Source organism: Silene latifolia, chromosome 1, assembly GCF_048544455.1.
Source record: "Silene latifolia isolate original U9 population chromosome 1, ASM4854445v1, whole genome shotgun sequence".
NCBI lineage: Eukaryota > Viridiplantae > Streptophyta > Magnoliopsida > Caryophyllales > Caryophyllaceae > Silene > Silene latifolia.
Genome location: NC_133526.1, coordinates 136,977,774 through 136,997,558, shown reverse-complemented (window position 1 = coordinate 136,997,558; position 19,785 = coordinate 136,977,774).

The following is a 19,785-nucleotide window of genomic DNA, read 5'->3' as shown; positions in this document are numbered from 1 at the left end:
GAACTTGGGCGGGATCGACCCATCAGACACTCGGGTCTTGTCCTAATGTCTTCGGGACTGTCGAACCCCGGAACAAATGGTCTCTCAAATTGTCGGGCATTGAAGGACGAAATTCCTCGACATCAGCAGTGACCTCAATCGATCGGCCACCTTGCTCAGTCAATCGACTGGGGTGAACAGTTCCAGAAGCTCCTGTAACCCGCATATCAGTCGATCGACCGGGTATATCAGTCGATCGACTGATATACCTGGTAAACGCCTGTTTCTTTGATTTATTCGTTGAAGCTTTCTTTTGACTTGTTTCCGGCTCATCTTTTTCAACAGCGTCCTCGACCATGGCAGGACCCTCAAGGGTGGACCCACTCCTGAAAGTGATGGCATTTAAGGTCTCCTTTTGGTCAGTTTGAGTCGGTAAGTGTCCGGGAGCTCGAGTGTTACTTTTGCTAGCCAATTGAGCAATTTGGCTCTCTAGTAGCTTCATCCCGGCCTCTCTTGCTTGGGACTCCTTTAGCAACAAGTTCTTAAGCTCGTAAAATTCAGAATTCTGCGATTGTTGCTGCTGCGGCACATAGTGAGGTTTCTGATATTGTTGTTGCTTTTGATGAGGAGGTACATAAGGTTGCTGCTGCGGCGGAGCTTGAGTTGGGTTCAGGACATTTTGGCTCCTCCAACTCAAGTTTGGATGGGTATTCGGCTCATAGTAGGTGTTTGTCTGCCTATAGTGTTGAAAGGCAGCACAAGACTCAAAGGGACTAGGGCAGTTCTTCGAAACGTGTCCCTCAACTCCACACCTTTCACAGACGAAAGGACCGTCTGACACAGCATTTACTTGGTAAATACCCCCCTTTGAAGCTCCTCCTAGTTCATACTTATTAAATCTCGCAGTGAGAGCTTCAAGCGCAGCAACAGAGGAAGATTGCGACTCTCCTCTCGGTTCCCTCCGGAATTACCATACTCGGCCTTGTGGGTGGCTAGATCGTCAATGATCTTCCACCCCTTGGTTGCTCCCAAGTTCTCAACAAACCGGCCATTGGTCGCAAAGACATCCAAAATGGCCCTCCGGTCGTCGTACAACCCATTATAGAAATGATTGCACAAGCTCCATTTTTCGAACCCATGGTGCGGTATGGTTCGCACCAGCTTCTTAAATCGGACCCATGCCTCGTGGAAGTTCTCATCTGGCCCTTGTTTAAAGCTCGTGATTTGAGCTCTAATAGCAATCGTCTTTGAAGCAGAAAAGTACTTCTTGTAGAATGCCAATGCTAAGGAATTCCAATCGGTGATCCCATGAACGGTTCGGTCCAGATCTCTATACCACTCCCTTGCAGCATCACGGAGGGAGAAGATGAACATGGTTTCCTTGATCTGGTCTTGAGTCACGCCAGCTGGTGGGGGTATGGAACAGCAGTAGTCAATAAAGGTCTCCATATGCTTAGCTGCATCTTCATTTGCACCTCCCCCGAACTGGTTTCTCTCAACCATGTTAATGTATGAAGGCTTTGGTTCGAACTTCCTGGCATCTCCTGGTAATTCGAACCCCTTATATAAGTTTTCAGCTGTCGGCTCAGAATGACTAGCTATACTCGCTTCCTCGGCCATGACTGGAATTTCTGTAGAAGTAACTGTCTCGGCTGAAGAAGTGGAAACGGGCGAAGAATGTGGGTCTTCCTCGTACAGCTCGTTCTCGCAATAGCTTGACAGAGTACTCAGCTCTTCCTCTGTCGGTAATACCCTTTGTGATCGCCTCATCTCGCGCAAAGATTTCTCTATCTAGGGATCGAATGGTACTAGTTCACCACCCTGTGACCTGCGCATAAGAAGAAACTACAAAAAGAATATAAGAAAAGTTTAAGGAACAGAAGTCCCTTAAACTAAGAAAGACTAAAAATAAAACAACTAAAATTAGAACTATTGCCTCCCCGGCAACGGCGCCAAAATTTGATACCCGTCGTGAGGTGTCAAAAATAAGATTTATAATTTCCAACTACAACTATAGCAGCGGCGGTCGGGTCGAACCACGAGAGGCGGATGTAAATTCTAGTTGTCTAATTCTAGTCTAAGGTAACGGTAAAGTGGGAGGTTTGATTTGAATTGGTCTCACGACTAAGAGTAAATAATAAACTAGAAAGACGGATTAAAGAGATAAAGAAGGGCTACTAGGATGGTCGGTTCATTACGGCTTCAGGCAAAGATACTAAACAGGTCTAAATCGAACACAAGTGAGGCGGGAAACAAGAGGTCCTCTCGGTCCACTCTTAACAGATAGCATCTTTCGATCTCGCTATAGGTCCCTAATATCACTAATACTAACTCTCGTCCTGAAAAGTGACTAACGGTCTAAACTATACCTATCTTTCGATCTCAGCACAGTCTAGTCGATTTAATTGGTGATCTAATAACATACCCTATCTTTCTATCTAATGGGTTTGTCATAAATTAAGCATCTAACTGGTCGCATGCATTTGATTCGTTAAATACAACATTAAAATCAATTAAAACGAAGGGTAACCTCACGAGGTCAGTCGATCGACCAAGAATGTCAGTCGATCGACTGACACGGGAATCAGGCTGTGTTCAATACTTTGCCGCCTACGCTATAACTCGCCTACATCCTAGCACAATAGATTTAGCTACTCATGCTAAGGGTAAAAACAATAATAAGATTCATTATTAAGTCTATGGAATTCATGATAAAAGCGATTAAACAAATAAATAACATAAACGACAATATCGGCTTTGGGAGACTACCTAGCAATTTCTATATTACGAAAGATAATAAGACTGAAATTATGAAGCAAAAGAATACCAGTAGAAATTGCAGAGGAAGGATCCGAACCCGATTGCAAGGAAGTAAACTTTATTGAAGAACTAAGCTAACAATGAAGAATTGTATTTGAACTGAATGATAAACCCTAATGTAACTAATAAAACTTGATGATTAATCTGATGTTTCTAGGTTACGTTAAATAGCAACTAACGTAGCTTTATTTCCTAAACCTAACATAACTTTGGGCTTCAAGATTCACGGTCTTTTAATTCTCGTCTGTTTAGCGGTTTGGTCGATCGACTGCTAGAACTGGTCGATCGACTGGCCTTCAGTAAAAAGTAGCTTCTGGAACCCGATGGTTGGTCGATCGACTGAAGGTATCGGTCGATCGAGTGCTTGAGCTGCTACTTGTCTTCTTTAAACTCGTGGACTTGTCTTTTGGGCCTTGAATTGCGCACCAAGTTCGTTCCTCATTTGATTGCTTCACATCACATGAAATGCAGGATACTCGGGGATGGATTTAGCTCGATTTCCGCTGGATTCTTCACATTTCTGCAATAATGTACAAAAATACGGAAGTAGACGGAAATAGGGAAAAATGTAGCATAAACTACATAAATGAGCTCTGAAATGCGTGTAAAATGGGATGTAAAACATCATATAAAAGACACGCATCAAACTCACGTAGGATTACACCAAGAGGTGTTCTTTTGTATAACTCTCCTTGCATGAGAACGTATTGGGAAGCTAGTAAGCGTATAGCATGTTGTCCCCTTTTATCCATATCCGGTGGATAGGTGCCATTGAGTTTAAAGTTTAGGATCGCTTGGAACCAAGGTTCCTCTGTGATTTCCTCTTCATCGGTGATTTGGTGCACATAAGAAGGCTCTGACCATCGTTCGATGCATAAAGGCATTTCTACCATGCTATCCGGCATATTAATCAAAGATGCAAGTTTTGCGAGAGCATTTGAAAATTGATTCTCCTCTCGAGGTAGGTGTAGGTAGGTTACTTGATCGAAGAATTGGGCAATTTGGTCTATTCTGGCTTGATAAGGTGCTAAGCTTTAACTTCGGATTTTTCAAGATCCCGTAATTTGGTTGATGATCAAAGATGAATCCCCATGCACTCGAAAATTCTTGATGCCTAAACCTACTGCTGCTTATAATCCAATGAGACAAGCCTCGTATTCTGCCACGTTATTTGTCACCTCGAAGTCGAGTTTGACAGAGATTGGTGTATGCTCGCCTTCAGGAGAAATGAGCAACACTCCTATTCCAAATCCTCTTAAGTTCGATGCTCCATCAAAATAGAGGTCCCAGGAGTCTACACCGGTTTGGAGTATACCCTCATCCGGAAACGACCAGGTGTCTATCGTTTGTGTATCATTAATGGGGTTTTCTGCGAAGAATTCGGCAACGGCGCACCCTTTTATAACTTTCAGAGGTACATACTTGAGATCGAACTCTGAGAGCATCAAAGTCCCTCTTGCTAAGAGTGCATTGAGAACGGGTTTGTCGAAGAGGTATTTGACAGGATCCATTTTGGAGTATATTTTGACGGAGTAGCTAAGCATGTAGTGGCGTAGTTTCTTCGTTGCCCACACAAGAGCGAGGCATGTCTTCTCGAGTGATGTGTACTTGCATTCGTACTCCAAGAACTTCTTACTAAGGTAGTAGATAGCTCTTTCTTCTTTTCCTACGGTTTGAGCTAGCATAGCGCCCATGGTCGTTTCAGTTACCATGAGATATAAACCAAGAGGTTGATCTCGTTGAGGTGGCATGAGCACTGGTGGTTTGACTAGTATTTCCTTGATTCGGTCGAAAGCCTTCTGACAGTCATCATCCCACATGGTGTGATCTATTTTCTTTAACTTCTTGAAGATAGGTTCGCAGATCATGGTGAGTTTCGATATGAATCGACTTATGTATTACACCTTGCCTAGGAATCCTCTAACTTCTTTCTCCGTTTGAGGTTGCGGCATTTCGATTAGAGCTTTGATCTTAGAAGGGTCTATTTCTATTCCTCGTTGGCTAACAACGTATCCCAGGAGTATGCCAGATGTTACTCCGAATGCACATTTTTGAGGATTGAGCCTCATGTTGTACTTCCGTAGTCTTGAGAAGAATTTGCGAAGGTTCTCAATGTGCCCCTCTCTATCCTTGGACTTGAAAATCATGTCATCTACGTATACCTCAACTTCTTTATGCATCATGTCATGTAAGTGCGTAGTTGCAGTTCGTTGGTATGTAGCTCCGGCGTTAATTAACTCAAATGGCATAACCGTGTAGAAATAGGTTCCCCATTGAGTGACGAAGGCGGTCTTATGTATGTCTTCTATGGCCATCTTGATTTGGTTATATCCTGCGTATCCATCCATGAAGGATAGTAGTGCGTGATCTGCTGTATTATCCACCAATATGTCGATATGTGGTAGAGGAAAGTCATCCTTAGGACTCGCTTTGTTTAAGTCTCTAAAATCAACACAAACACGGATTCTCCCATCCTTTTTGGGTACGGGTACTATGTTAGCTACCCAGTCTGAGTACTCAAAAACTTTGATGAACATGGCTTTGAACTGTTTATCGACTTCTTCTTTGACATTGAGAGCCCATTCTGTCCTCATTCGACGAAGCTTCTGTTTCACGGGTTTGAAACCCGGTTTGATTGGGATTCTATGCTCTGCGATGTCCCTGTCGATCCCTGGCATGTCTTTTTAGGACCAAGCAAAAACGTCTTTGAACTCGTGTAGGAGGTCTATGAAACTGTCCTTTCGGTAGAGCTCAAGGTCGTCCCTATCCTAAGTTCTTGGGGTTCTAGTTCGGTTCCTACATTGATGGGTTCAGTGTTTTCTATTACTGGCCCCCCTTCCCCCTCTTGTAGTATTTCTTTGGCTATGTAATGAGGTATCTCAATTGAGTCTGGGTCTGGGTCATCCTCAGTATCATCGTAAACAGAATTCCATTCAAGATAACACGGAGAGCAAGCAGAACCTGATTTATTCATATTAAAGTTTGAGAAAAGTTGAAACAAAGAAGCCATATGATATGTAGTCAGTGGCAGTAAAGGGACAGCTCTTGGGACATTTTCCGAACTACTGTTACCATTTGATACTAAGCTAGGAGAAACAAGGGGAGTGGGAATGACGACCTAAGGAGACTCTCTAGGAACTTCTCTAGACTCCGACTCTGACTCCGACTATGACTCTGACTCGAATTCATCGTCTTCTGGTTCTCCTTTGAACATCTCTCCTTCTCTAGTGGTGAGCTTGAAGAGTCTTCCTTGATTGTTTGTCCACTTGATCGACTTTCTCCATCCTTTATGCTGATTGGTGTTGGTTTCTGTGATTAACGCGGTAGGGTTGAAGTGATCGTCTTGAAGTATCATGGTAATGATCTCATCCTATGCGGCTCTAACAAATAGATCTTCTCCAAATATTATACTAACAGCTTGTTCGTCTAAGCAAGGTGCTTGACGAGTCTTGACGGTAGGAACCGTTTCTGGAGGAATGAAGTAGCAATCGTGAAAGATCTCGATTCCGGCTAGCTTCCTTTCGAGATAGTGCCAAGGTTCGGGAAATCTGTGAAAGATATCTTGACTTCCTTCTCTAACGAAGTATCAATTTAGGGTAGGGAGGTAGGGTCGTATTTGGATTCCCACATTCTTACGGTTTTAAACTTGAGCGAGCATCTCGAGAACTTCCTCTTTAGTGGGTTTGTATCCTAGTCCAAGTGGTATTCTTTGTGAGTTGCCTTCTTTGTAGGGTGCGAAGGTGTTCCTTCGGATAGGATTCAAAGGCATTCCCGGGAAGTATCCCTGGGATTTGTGCATGTGGTTGACCACTAAATTAGAGTAGGGATTGAAGTATAAGAGTGCCAACTCACCTTCTATGACATTTATGCTATGGAAGCCCCCAAGTTCATCTACTGGATCCGTAAGGACTTGATCACTTGACTTCTTTTCGATTATTGCCTTGATGGGTGATGAAGTGATCGTCACCACTTTACCATTTAGTGGGATTTTAATTTTCTGATGGAGGGTGGATGTTACCGCTTTGGAAGCGTGAATCCAAGGTCTTCCCAGAAGTATGTTAAAGGATGCTTCAATGTCCACTATTTGGAAGTTAACCTTTCGCTGAATCGGCCCTGTGGCTATGGTTAGGTTAACAAGTCCTACTACCTTCCGACGTGTACCATCATATGCGCGAACACCTTGGTTGGTAGGGGTCCAATCCGACTCTTTCATGCCCAATTTGTACGCCGTTTTTAAGGGTATGACATTGACTGCAGAGCCATCATCTACCAAAGTCATTGGCACATTCTTCTTTAAGCAAATGACAGTGATATAAATAGCCAAGTTATGACTAGCACCAAAGGGTGGCAAATCTTCATCCGAGAAAGTAATAGGATTACTTAGCTTTGGAGATTCTTGGAAGACCAAGTTGACTACGTCATCGGGTGTGGAGTTATATGCCACATTTAGTTTGGCCAAGGCTTGTAGTATAGCTTGGAGATGCGAGAATGAGCTTGCCACTAGTTTCCAGACTGAAAGATCAGCCTTTGTCTTCTGTAGTTGCTTTAGCAAATGGTCGGTGGAGCCATCTTCATTATCATTTGGTGTGACCACATTGGTTGAACCATTCGCTATGGGACCATTTTGAGAAGTGTTTTGGTATGGGCGTCCCGAATGAGTAAGGTGGTCTACATCTTCATCTTCACAATTTTAGACTAATTTGCTAACTGATTTTGACTAGGTAATGTTCAGTGAGATACTCATCTTCATCATCATCGGCCCATATTCCATTGACAGTAGCAAGTTCCCTCATTCTTATGATTTCGGCCTCCAATTGGATAATTTGGTCGATTAGTTCATCAACCATGGCTACTACTTCTTGTATCGTAGTGTTTTGAGAGAAGACTAGTGGCCACTGCACTCTCTAGTTCCATGACTTGCCTATTCACACTTTATGCCCATGCGATGTAATCGGTGATGGTTGGGGAAATGGTAGAGTAGTTCCCTTCGTTCTCTATTGTATGAATTTCATCATCGACTGGAGAAATGAGGTGTGAACAATCTATGGTAGATTCTTCACTTGTAATCACTAGAATTCCAAGAGGATTCTGAGTGTTGTTGGGCTTACCTCCAGGCGGTATTGGTAGGCGACCGTCTTCAATCATGTCTTGAAATACATTTTTAAGTTTGTAGCATTTTTCTGTATCATGTCCCTTACCTCTATTGTATTCACAGTACGAATTCTCATCCCAGAACTTGGATTTCTTTTCTGGTTCGGGTGTAGGGCCTATGGGTTGAAGTTTACCCAGTTTCATCAACCTTTTTAGAGCATTGGAATATGTGTCCCTAAGATTTGTGAATTTTCTTGGTGGGGTACTCTTCTTAGATGGCTCGAGAAGGTTAACTTCATCAGTTTTGCTAGTAGAGCCATAAGAACGACTTGTTGAGCCTTGATATCCACGACCTACCGTTTTGGACAAGAGCCCTTTACGGATGTCATCTTCGATCCTTGTTCCTAGTACGGTTAAGTCTTTGAAGGTCTTGATGTTTTGGTACCTCAAATGACTTGCATAGATGGGTTTTAGGTTGTCCACGAATTTCTCCACGAGGGTAGCTTCATCTGGACGTTCAACAAGTTGAGTACTAGTCTTCCTCCACCTACTTAGGAAGTCGGTGAAACCTTCTTTATCATTTTGGGTAAGAACCTCCAAAGTGCGCATGTTGACTTGGATTTCAGCATTATCCGCATATTGCTTGGCGAACTCAATTGCGGCATCGTCCTAAGTAGCGATCTTCTTATGCTCTAGAGAATAGAACCATTGTTTTGGGATGGTGTCAAAAGATTAAGGAAAGATCCTTAAGAACATCTCGGGTTTAATGCCTTTGATAGACATGTAATCCTTGAAAGCACAGATATGGTTTAGAGGGTTTTCATGCCCCTTGAATTTAGGGATATCCGTCATGTTGAAGTTGGTTGGCAACTTGGAACTCACGGCTTCATGTTTGCGATTATTTTCCCTATAAATGTCATCCCCTTTGAGATACATCAATTGTTCCTCCAAGTATTGGAGTCGTTTCTCAGCTGTAGTCATACCTATGGGAGGGTTTTCGTCCCCGAAGTTATTCACAAATTCATCAGACACTTCACTTTCTCGAGGAGGCATCCTCGTTTCCACGGCATATATTCGGCCCTCGATTGTGTCAAGACGATCATAAACTTGATCTTGAGTGACTTGGAGATGAGCTAGTGCGGCTAGGATTTGATCATTACCATTCTGGAATTGGTTGAAGTTCACGGCGCTTGTTTCAGGCATCTTGGAAACTAGATAAGAGATCGACGACGAATCAAAACACGATCGACCATTCTAGCACACTTACTTAAAAAAAAAGAAAAAATGTTTTGACTCGTGAAGTGGGAGTGTGCCACTTGTGTCAAATGAGTTTTGAGGAAATGACAAGGTTTGAAAATCTTGGTCCTAGTCAAATTTAGTGTAGTTGTAGGAGTGGATTCGAAGTGAGGTTTTGAAATGGGTTGAGGCCCGAATTTTGACTCGACAATTGGACAGAGTTTCAACTGGTTTTGCGCTACTATTAGGCCTATGTTTCGAAAATTTTTACATTTTTTTTACATTTTAAAAGGGATTATGATTTTACAAAAATCGTCATGGTTTTGTTTAGAAATGGTGATCACATATGGTACAAACATTATACAAGGATTATAACGGGATGCTGAATGCATTTAGAAAGGTTTTGGTTTAAAAGGGTGGGTTGCCATACCGAACAATCAACCCCGAGGTCTGTGGAGAGGCTCGTACCAAACAAGAGTAAGGCCGATTCCTCGTCCATTTCCTCAAGTAGTGAAAGTCCTTGATACAAACAAGAGTAAGTACCATGGTATAGATGACGTCAATATTTATCCATCCTTAGGCCCAAATAAGAATTAGGACCGTCTAGACGGGACGATTAGTCGAATGGGTTGGGTTGGGCCTAGGAAGGCCGAATAAACGATCTAGGAAGACCGAGTTATGAAAACCGACAACTGTCTTGTACAAACTATTCCCTAACCTTGTTCAAGTTTCACCCTTGCCTACACGTAAGTGTATTATCCCAAGCGGAGTCGCCAAACTGTGGACGCGGGCCCACGGGGGCGAAAAGCGAAGCAAGCTTTTCTTTCTTTAGTTTGTTTGCATTTGTGGAGTCGCCACCAATTTATTGTGGAAAATTGGAAACCCTTCGAATACCTCGTGTCATGTCAAGACACAAAGTAGTGACATGAACACTAAGCACTCGTTACCCTTGGCATTCTATGTCTAGAATGACTCTCGTGGATGCCAATGAACACGGATGTTCACAGAGATCTGGAGTAAGGGGTGAGGGTACGTATTAGGAAGGTCTTTTGATCGAACACCTAATCCCACCCGCCTCGATAGCGGCCTCTACTAATGATGAGGGAAATTGTCTATACTCGATATATTGTCGATTATATGCATGCAATGTAACATTCATAGATTAATCCTAGCATGTGAAAATTAGACTAAGTCGGTTAACACGTAATTTAACATACAATTAATGTCGAGGTAGAAATTTAGGTTAATTACATGTGAGAGCATACAAGCAATACAATAAAATAAATACAATAAAAATACAATAAATAAAATTACAATAATTACATCGGGATTTAATGATTTATGTCGAAAATACATTTAAAACGGATGATTTTAGAAAAGAAAGAATAAAAGAATAAACGAACAGAAATTAGGAGCGATAATACGAGTAATAGTTAATTAATACGTAATTAATAAACCAGGTCAAGACAGAAACGGGAGTTCAGGGACAGAAATCAACCGGGAGTTCTGGCTCTGAAGCCGGAATTGCAAATCGTTAATATTCATTGGTGATTTTAATGCTTGATTATGAATAATTGACTCGGATGGAAGTGATTAACAGATTATTTACATGTGAATGAGGTCATAAAAACGATAAAACATGAATGAAACTAATTAGGACGAATATTTACAAGATTTATAAGATTAATTATGAGAATTAAACAAACTAAACAAATTAATTATGTTAAACAGGTTATTAATGACAAACTAATGATGGCAACGATAAATAACAGATGCAAATATATCAATGGTGAATTCCAGAGACTCAATATGGATGAATCGAATCTCTAAAACCCGAATTGATTTTAATGACGAAAACCCGCAAATATGAATTATAAGGGATTTAAGTCGGGAATTAAAAAAGATGAATTAAATAATAGAGATTAACATGTTAAAATTATCATACTAGAATTATCGTGTTAAAAGAAATATGAATACTTGAAAACGAAACAAAAAAATCGAATTATCAAAAGACGAAGAAAGAAGAAAGGAAGCAGGAACTGCGGCAGCCTCACGAAGAGGCGCAGAAGGTACTGCGTCCCTTCGAAGAGGCGCACCAGTTGCTGCGTCCTTTCTCGACGTTTGTCTCCTGTAAATCCGTAAAAAGGGTTAAAAACAATGTTTTACAAATCGGTTTTAAGAATACTTTCGACATAAATCTTACAATATTAATTACGATAATAAAGAACAATTAACAAAAGAAGGATTTACACCCTCAGACTTACATGTTTGACGAAACGAGATGAACTAAGTTAAGGTTTAGTGATGCTCGACTCGAATGTACGACGAAAGTGTCCTCTAGGAGGAAAACGAACAAGATTGATTAAGTTGATTAATTGTGGAGTTGGTCAAATTGGTCGGTCATGCAAAACGAGGCTGGTACTCAGAAAGATCCAAGCTTACGTGGTCGAAAGTTCAAGCACGTAGACGCCAATAAGTAAGAACATGGTCTAGAATGCAAAGGGAGAAGAGAAGGGCGGACACTCGCGTGAGAAATATGTGAGACCGAAGGTCTCTATTTATACTAATCACACGGAGGAAATAGGGTTTTCGGAGAAACTTTGGAAGTGAATCTCGAAAAGATACGAAAAATACGCAGAAAAGGACTGAGGAAGAGGCGCAGCAAAATGTAATACTACGGGTTTATGAGTCTCTGGGTACTCTATCGAGTGGGCCTTACTCTGTTGAGTAAGGGTGTTTTTGTTTTTAAAACAGTTTCTGTCTGTAGGGTACTCGATCGAGTAGCCTTGGTACTCGATCGAGTAGGGGACACTCGATCGAGTATGTTGGGCACTCGATCGAGTGGCTCGATTTACGGGTAATATTTTGTCGGGTTTTGTTAATAATGCGAATAGGTATATATAACTTTCCGTCATCATCATTAAACACCTTTATTAAACCTAGTCACTTCAAAAGAGATTTCAAACTACGTTCTTCGCATCTTTCCCATTATTGACAAATCCCGGAGCTTAAGAGGTCGGAATTCATCATCCTTTACATTCTTGTGATCCTTGCGTCGAGGGTAAGGTCTACGTACCGATTTTATAGAATTTTATTAAGTTTGTTTAAACCCAAATTTGGGGGATTGGGGGTTTTTGTTAGTTTTTATGATTGTTAGCAATTATGTGATCATATGTTAGGAGGAGGATTCGTAGAGGAGGCTTTTTGATAATAGCTGTTGAGATCGCCTGATTGTATTGCATTCCAGGTAGGGTTTCCCTACTCAGTATTAGTCCCATGATGTGTTGGTTGTGATTTTTGATTGTTGAGTTTTATCGTACGAGTATTGTGACAGTTGTTGGATTTGGTTGTTGATAGTAGCTGTGATTGATTGTATCTGTCTGTGTTCTTCGTGGTGCGTCCTTGGCTGAGTGAAGTCACTTGCGGGAGTGGCTTCATGCCCATGATTCGCCTTCTGTGGAACCCGCCACAGAAGGGATGTGCACATTAATGGATTTGGGTTTATCGCTCGACGGAGATGAGCGGGGCTTAGGTGGGAACGACTGTGGTCCCCCACTGGCGGCGAGGAGTAACCTATTGCGATGGGTACTCCGGCAGGGCTACAAACTTTAGTGTGTAGTCAGTATTGTGGAGTTGGTGATGGAGTTCGGGGTTTATCTGTGACGATTGAGTTGTGTTGAGTGTTGTTTTATTGAGTTATGTAAATTGTGTGATTAGTACTAACCCCGTTTAATTGTTTTAAAACCTGTGGTGATCCATTCGGGGATGGTGAGCAGTTGTTGAGCAGGTATGAGTCGAGATACATGAGATAGCTGGGATGTGTCGTCACCAGATGATAGAGTCTTCCGCTGTAGTTTTGATAGTTTTTAGACAGGTGTTTTGAGACCATGTAAACCGTATTTTTGGCAGTTGGTTTTGGATTGTATTTTACTCACTTAAACTTTATACTATTTAAATGCTGTTTCTTTATTGTCTTTTGATTATCATTGCCTCGGAAGACCGAGATGGTGACAACTTTATACCTGAGTGGTCCTGGTAAGGCACTTGGAGTATGGGGGTGTCACAAAGTGGTATCAGAGCGACGATCCTGAAACCTGAAACTAATGAATTTAATGAACATAGGGAGTCAATTAAAATGAACACGGGGTAAAGGTTGTAGGAGCTAATGCAAAGGCTTAGGAGACGTCCTAAAGCCGCGAACTCGCCCTCCAATTTTGAACCGGTCACACGGGGGGTATATGTCAGAGTCGTATGTGTTGTCTTTTGGTTTGTATGAGTACGTAACGATATATGTTGTGAATTGTTGAATGTTGGAAGTGGAGAATTGAAAGTATGATTAAAGGACGAGAGGATATGTTTATATGTTGATTTGAATAAAGAAGCATGATGGTTGTTTATAATGTGGCAGTTGATCGCATGAAGTAGAATATTTTGTGGATTATATGAGGAGTTGCGTAGATTTTCATGCGTAGCTGTAGTTATAATGTTGAGATAATAATTAATGCATAGTACGTTGGGGTATGTGAGATAACATGCGGGTAGTATTCACGAGTCTGCATGACTCGATCGAGTGAGGGGCACTCGATCGAGTGGGTGAGGTACTCGACCGAGTGGGTCTGACTCGATCGAGTGGGTATTTGATGTTTTTATGACCAGAACCGTGTTTTTGGGTACTCGATCGAGTACATAGGGGCACTCGATCGAGTGGCTTGTCAGCTCGATCGAGTAGGTGAAAGATCAGAAGGTCTGTTTTGGGTCTGGAGTCGGGGTACTCGATCGAGTACGTGGGGCACTCGATCGAGTAGCCTCCACTCGATCGAGTAGGTTTGGGCACTTGATCGAGTGGGTTCTAGGCAGGTCATTTTCGTGTTTTGAGTTATAGTATGTATGTTTATATCTACCCTTTTCTTATATATAGTTTCAAGATGCCGCCAAAGAAAACCGCTTTGTATGCGAGAGCTGAGAGCATGAATGTTGACAATATAGTTAAGATGTTGGAGCATCAAGATGCTCTTACGGAGGCCCTTAAGAGAGTGGGGAAAGATAAGGAGGTTGATCACTCAAAGATCAGTCTATACATAGCGAGGTTTAACCCAAAAGCGTATAAGGGGACCGGGGAGCCAATTCTCCTTGACAATTGGCATCGTGAGATGGAGAACATTCTGGATCGGGTACATTGTCCTGATGAGATGAAAGTAGAACAAGCTGCATTTTACTTGAGGGAAGCGGTTGGTGAGTGGTGGGATAAGGTGAAGGTGGGTGCTAGGGAGATGTATGCGAAGCAGGGTCTGCCTGCTATACCTTGGGAAGAGTTCCGGAGGGCTATGAGGAGAGAGTTTGTACCTGAGCATGTGAGGAGTAAGCTGAGGGAGGAGTTTGATGGGTTTAAGATGACATCTGATATGTCGGTAGCTGAGTATTACCGGCAGTTCAATGAGAAGTCTAGTTATGCTGAGGACATAGGGCTGAGTGATAAGAACTTAGCGCTGAGGTTTGAGAAGTGGTTGATCCCCAGGATTATGGAAAAGTTACCCGTGGGAGTCCTTACTGATGTTAAGGAAGCTTATGAGAGATCTGGGAGAGTTGAGAGGTTGGTGGAGATGGCCCGGGATAGGGCAGGTGAGAAAATAAAGGCTGAGAGCGAGAGTGGTGGCCAATCTAATTACAAGAAAGGCAACCACAATCAGGCTAGAGCGTTTTCTTCTGGCTCGGGGTTCAGTGTCGGGGCTTCCTTTGGGCGTGGCCGTGGGAGCGGTAGTGGTAGTTGGGGGATGACCTGCTTTGGCTGTGGCGGTGTAGGCCACAAGAGACATGAGTGCACCAGTGTACCGGGAGCTTTTCAGAGATCGGCTCAGGGGAGCTATTCTCAGGGTCCGGCACAGAGTTATGCGAGCAACAGACCAGCTGGGTCATGGAACAACCGAGGAGGTCAGAGCAACCAGGGTGGAGATAACCGCAATGGCAGTAATTCTTATCAGAAACCGTTTACGAACAACAACAACAATCAGGGGTCGGGTGCTAAGCCGACTACTTCAGCCAGTACTGTCCAGGGAGGTGGGCAGAAGACCAGTGGAAAGTTGTATATGATGGAAAAGAAAGCAGCTAAGGACGACGCACATGTTATCACTGGTACCTTTCTTGTTAACGGTATTCATACCTTTGTTTTGTTTGATTCGGGGGCGTCTCAGTCGTTTGTATCTTCGAGTCATGTTAAACGATTGGGTCTGAGAGTATACGAGTCAGTAAGTGAGAAAGTTTTCATACCTTCGGGACAGTCTGTAACATGTGGGAGGTTGTATAGGGATGTATCTATGATAGTTGGGCAAGTTGATACCTGTAGACTTGTTAGAGTTTCCTTTAGACGGTTTTGAGATGATAGTCGGGATAGATTGGTTAGGAAAGTACAAAGCTAAGATAGACTGTCATCAAAAGAAAGTGTCTTTGAGAGGTCCTAAGGGCGTTAGTGTGTCTTATCGTGGGTTTGTGGTCAAACCCAAAGTTAAGTTGATTGCAGCTATGACCTTAAAGTCTTATCTGAGGAAGGGGTGCCCTTTGATCTTGTGCCTTGTGAGAGATGACCGGATAGAGAGTCCAACAGTTGATCAGATACCAGTGGTGGGTGAGTTTTCATATGTCTTTCCAGAGGATATTCCGAGGTTGCCGCCGAAGAGGGAGATAGATTTCCCGGTTGAGCTGAAACCGGGGACGGGGCCAATCTCTAAGGCACCATACCGGATGGGTCCTAAGGAGTTGGAGGAGCTCAGGAAACAGCTAGATGATCTGATAGAGAAGGGATATATTTGATCTAGTGTATCGCCGTGGGGAGCACCAGTTCTTTTTGTGAAGAAGAAAGATGAGAGCTTGAGGTTGTGCATAGATTACAGGGAGCTGAACCGAGTGACGGTGAAGAACAAGTATCCTTTGCCAAGGATAGATGACCTGTTTGATCAGTTGAGTGGTGCATCAGTCTTTTCCAAGATTGATTTGAGGTCGGGGTACCATCAGGTGAAGATTAGGGAGGTAGACATACCAAAGACAGCTTTCACGTCGAGGTATGGCCATTATGAGTATGTGGTGATGCCTTTTGGGTTATCTAATGCACCGGCTGTGTTTATGGATTTGATGAACAGAGTTTTCAGTCAATTTCTGGACAAGTTTGTGGTGGTTTGTATCGATGACATCTTAGTCTATTCCAAGACTAAGGAGGAACATGAGAAGCATCTGAGGATTGTGTTGCAGACCTTGAGAGAGCACGAGTTATATGCTAAGTTGTCCAAGTGTGAGTTGTGGTTAGAGAAAGTTGCTTTTCTGGGGCACGTGATCTGTAAGGATGGGGTAGCTGTAGATCCGGCAAAGATTAAGGCAGTGACCAAGTGGGAAGCACCAAAGAATGTTGCTGAGATCAGGAGTTTCTTGGGTTTAGCTGGATATTACAGACGGTTCGTGAAGGATTTATCCAAGATTGCTAGACCTATGACAGCGTTGATGAGGAAAGAGAACAGGTTTCGTTGGGATGAGAGTTGTGAGACGGCGTTCTAAACATTAAAGGAGTGTTTGACCACAGCTCCTATCTTAGCATTGCCTGAAGGGAGTGAGAACTTTGAGGTTTATACAGATGCCTCAAAGAATGGGTTGGGATGTGTGTTGATGTTGAACGGTATAGTGATTGCCTATGCTTCTAGGCAATTGAAGCCTTATGAGGAGAATCATCCTACACACGATCTAGAGTTGGGTGCAGTGGTGTTTGCTCTCAATATTTGGAGACATTACCTTTATGGGGGCGACCTTTAAGGTATTTTCCGATCACAAGAGTCTCAAGTACATCTTCACTCAAAAGGAGTTGAACATGAGACAGAGGAGGTGGATGGAGCTGATTGGCGATTATGACATGGATATTATCTACCATGAAGGGAAAGCCAATGTTGTTGCTGATGCTTTGAGCAGGAGGAGTGTACATTCTTTGTGTACAGCTTTATCTTTGATGAGGTTGAGAGACGAGGTGGGGAAGTTTGGGATACATATGATGCAGAGAGGAGATGCCATGGGAGATTTGACAGTGCATCCTGATCTTTATGATGATATTCGAGGTAAACAGGCTTTAGATCCTTAGATGGTGGAGTGGAGAGCTGGAGTAGAGAAACGGACAGTGTCTAGATTCTCTATTCATTCAGATGGTAGTTTGAGGTTTGATGGGAGGTGGTGTGTCCCTAATGATGAGGAGTTGAAAAAGACAATCATGACAGAGGCACATTGTACACCATATTCAGTACATCCAGGTGGTGACAAGCTATACAAGGATTTAAATAACACGTTGTGGTGGCCTGGGATGAAGAAAGAGACAGGTGAGTTTGTGGCCTGTTGTTTGACATGCCAAAGAGTTAAAGGGGAACAGCGACGACCACAAGGTAAGATTCAGTCTTTAGAGGTACCTGAGTGGAAGTGGGAATCCATCTCTATGGATTTTATCGTGGGTTTGCCAAAGAGTCAACAGAGTAACAACATGATATGGGTAATAGTGGATCGACTAACCAAGTCAGCTCATTTTGTGCCAATGAAAGATATATGGACCAAGGCACAATTAGCTTTGGCTTATTGGAAGCATGTGTTGAGGTTGCATGGAGTGCCTAAGGACATAGTATCTGACAGAGATGCGAGATTTATCTCAAGGTTTTGGAAAGGGTTGCAGGAATCTTTGGGAATAACTTTGAAGATGAGTACAACATTTCATCCCTGACGACAGTGGTCGATCGAGAGAACAAATCAAGACTCTTGAGGATATGTTACGAGCTTGTGTGATGGATTTTGGTGGTAGCTGGGAGCAGAGATTAGATTTGATTGAATTTTCTTACAACAACAGCTATCACACCAGTATTGGCATGGCATCGTTTGAGGCTTTATATGGGAGGAGATGTCAGAGTCCGATTTGTTGGGACGATAGTGCTGAGGCAGTGGTTCTAGGACCAGAGATGGTATAAGGGATGGTTGATCAGATTAAGATGATCAGGGAAAGGATGGGAGCGGCTCAGGATAGGCAAAAGAGTTATGCGGATCTTCATCGCCGGGATATGGAGTTTCAGGTTGGGGACAAGATTCTTCTGAAAGTGTCTCCTATGCGTGGGGTTATGAGATTCGGGAAGAAAGGCAAGTTGAGTCAGAAGTTCATAGGGCCTTATGAGATCTTAGACCGAGTTTGAGAGGTTGCTTATCGTTTGGCTTTACCAGTTGCTTTGGAGAGAGTGCATAATGTGTTTTATGTAGCTCAGCTGCGGAAGTTTGTGAGTGACCCGTCACATGTGTTAGAGGCAGAGAGCATAGAGCTAGATGAGTCCTTGTCTTATCTTGAGATTCCTAAGAAGATTCTTGACCGGAAGGTTAGGAAGACTAGGAGTGGTGAGACAGTTTTGCTTAAGATCCTTTGGTCTAATCATGAGGTAGAGGAAGCTACATGGGAGGCAGAGGAGGCCATGAGAGAGCGTTACCCTTTCCTTTTTGATCAGGTATGTATGGTTACGGGGACGTAACCTTGTTTCTTTTAGGGGGGGTAGGAGATGATCGCAAAAAGTTTTTACACCCTTTTTGTGTTGTGTCGGTATGTTTTGTAGTGATTTGAGTCGAGTTGAGTTGGTTGGTAACATGTTTTTATGTTGAGTTTTATGTTGGTTGTTGTGTCGGGAGTGTTATAGTATGTCTTTTCTTTGTTGTGGTTTGAACTTCGGGGACAAAGTTCTTTTTAAGGAGGGAAGACTGTAATACTACGGTTTTATGAGTCTCTGGGTACTCTATCGAGTGGGCCTTACTCTGTCGAGTAAGGGTGTTTTGGTTTTTAAAACAGTTTCTGTCTGTAGGGTACTCGATCGAGTAGCCTTGGTACTCGATCGAGTAGGGGGCACTCGATCGAGTATGTTGGGCACTCGATCGAGTGGCTCGGTTTACGGGTAATGTTTTGTCGGGTTTTGTTAATAATGCGAATAGGTATATATAACTTTCCGTCATCATCATTAAACACCTTTATTAAACCTAGTCACTTCAAAAGAGATTTCAAACTACGTTCTTCGCATCTTTCGCATTATTGACAAATCCCGGAGCTTGAGAGGTCGGAATTCATCATCCTTTACATTCTTGTGATCCTTGCGTCGAGGGTAAGATCTACGTACCGATTTTATAGTATTTTATTAAGTTTGTTTAAACCCTAATTTGGGGGATTGGGGGTTTTTGTTAGTTTTTATGATTGTTAGTAATTATGTGATCATATGTTAGGAGGATGATTCGTAGAGGAGGCTTTTTGATAATAGCTGTTGAGATCGTCTGATTGTATTGCATTGCAGGTAGGGTTTCCCTACTCAATATTAGTCCCATGATGAGTTGGTTGTGATTTGTGATTGTTGAGTTTTATCGTACGAGTATTGTGACAGTTGTTGGATTTGGTTGTTGATAGTAGCTGTGATTGATTGTATCTGTCTGTGTTCTTCGGGGTGCGTTCCTGGCTGAGTGGAGTCACTTGCGGGAGTGGCTTCACGCCCATGATTCGCCTTCTGTGGAACCCGCCACAGAAGGGATGTGCACATTAATGGATTTGGGTTTATCGCTCAACGGAGATGAGCGGGGCTTAGGTGGGAACGGCTGCGGTCCCCCACTGGCGGCGAGGAGTAACCTGTTGCG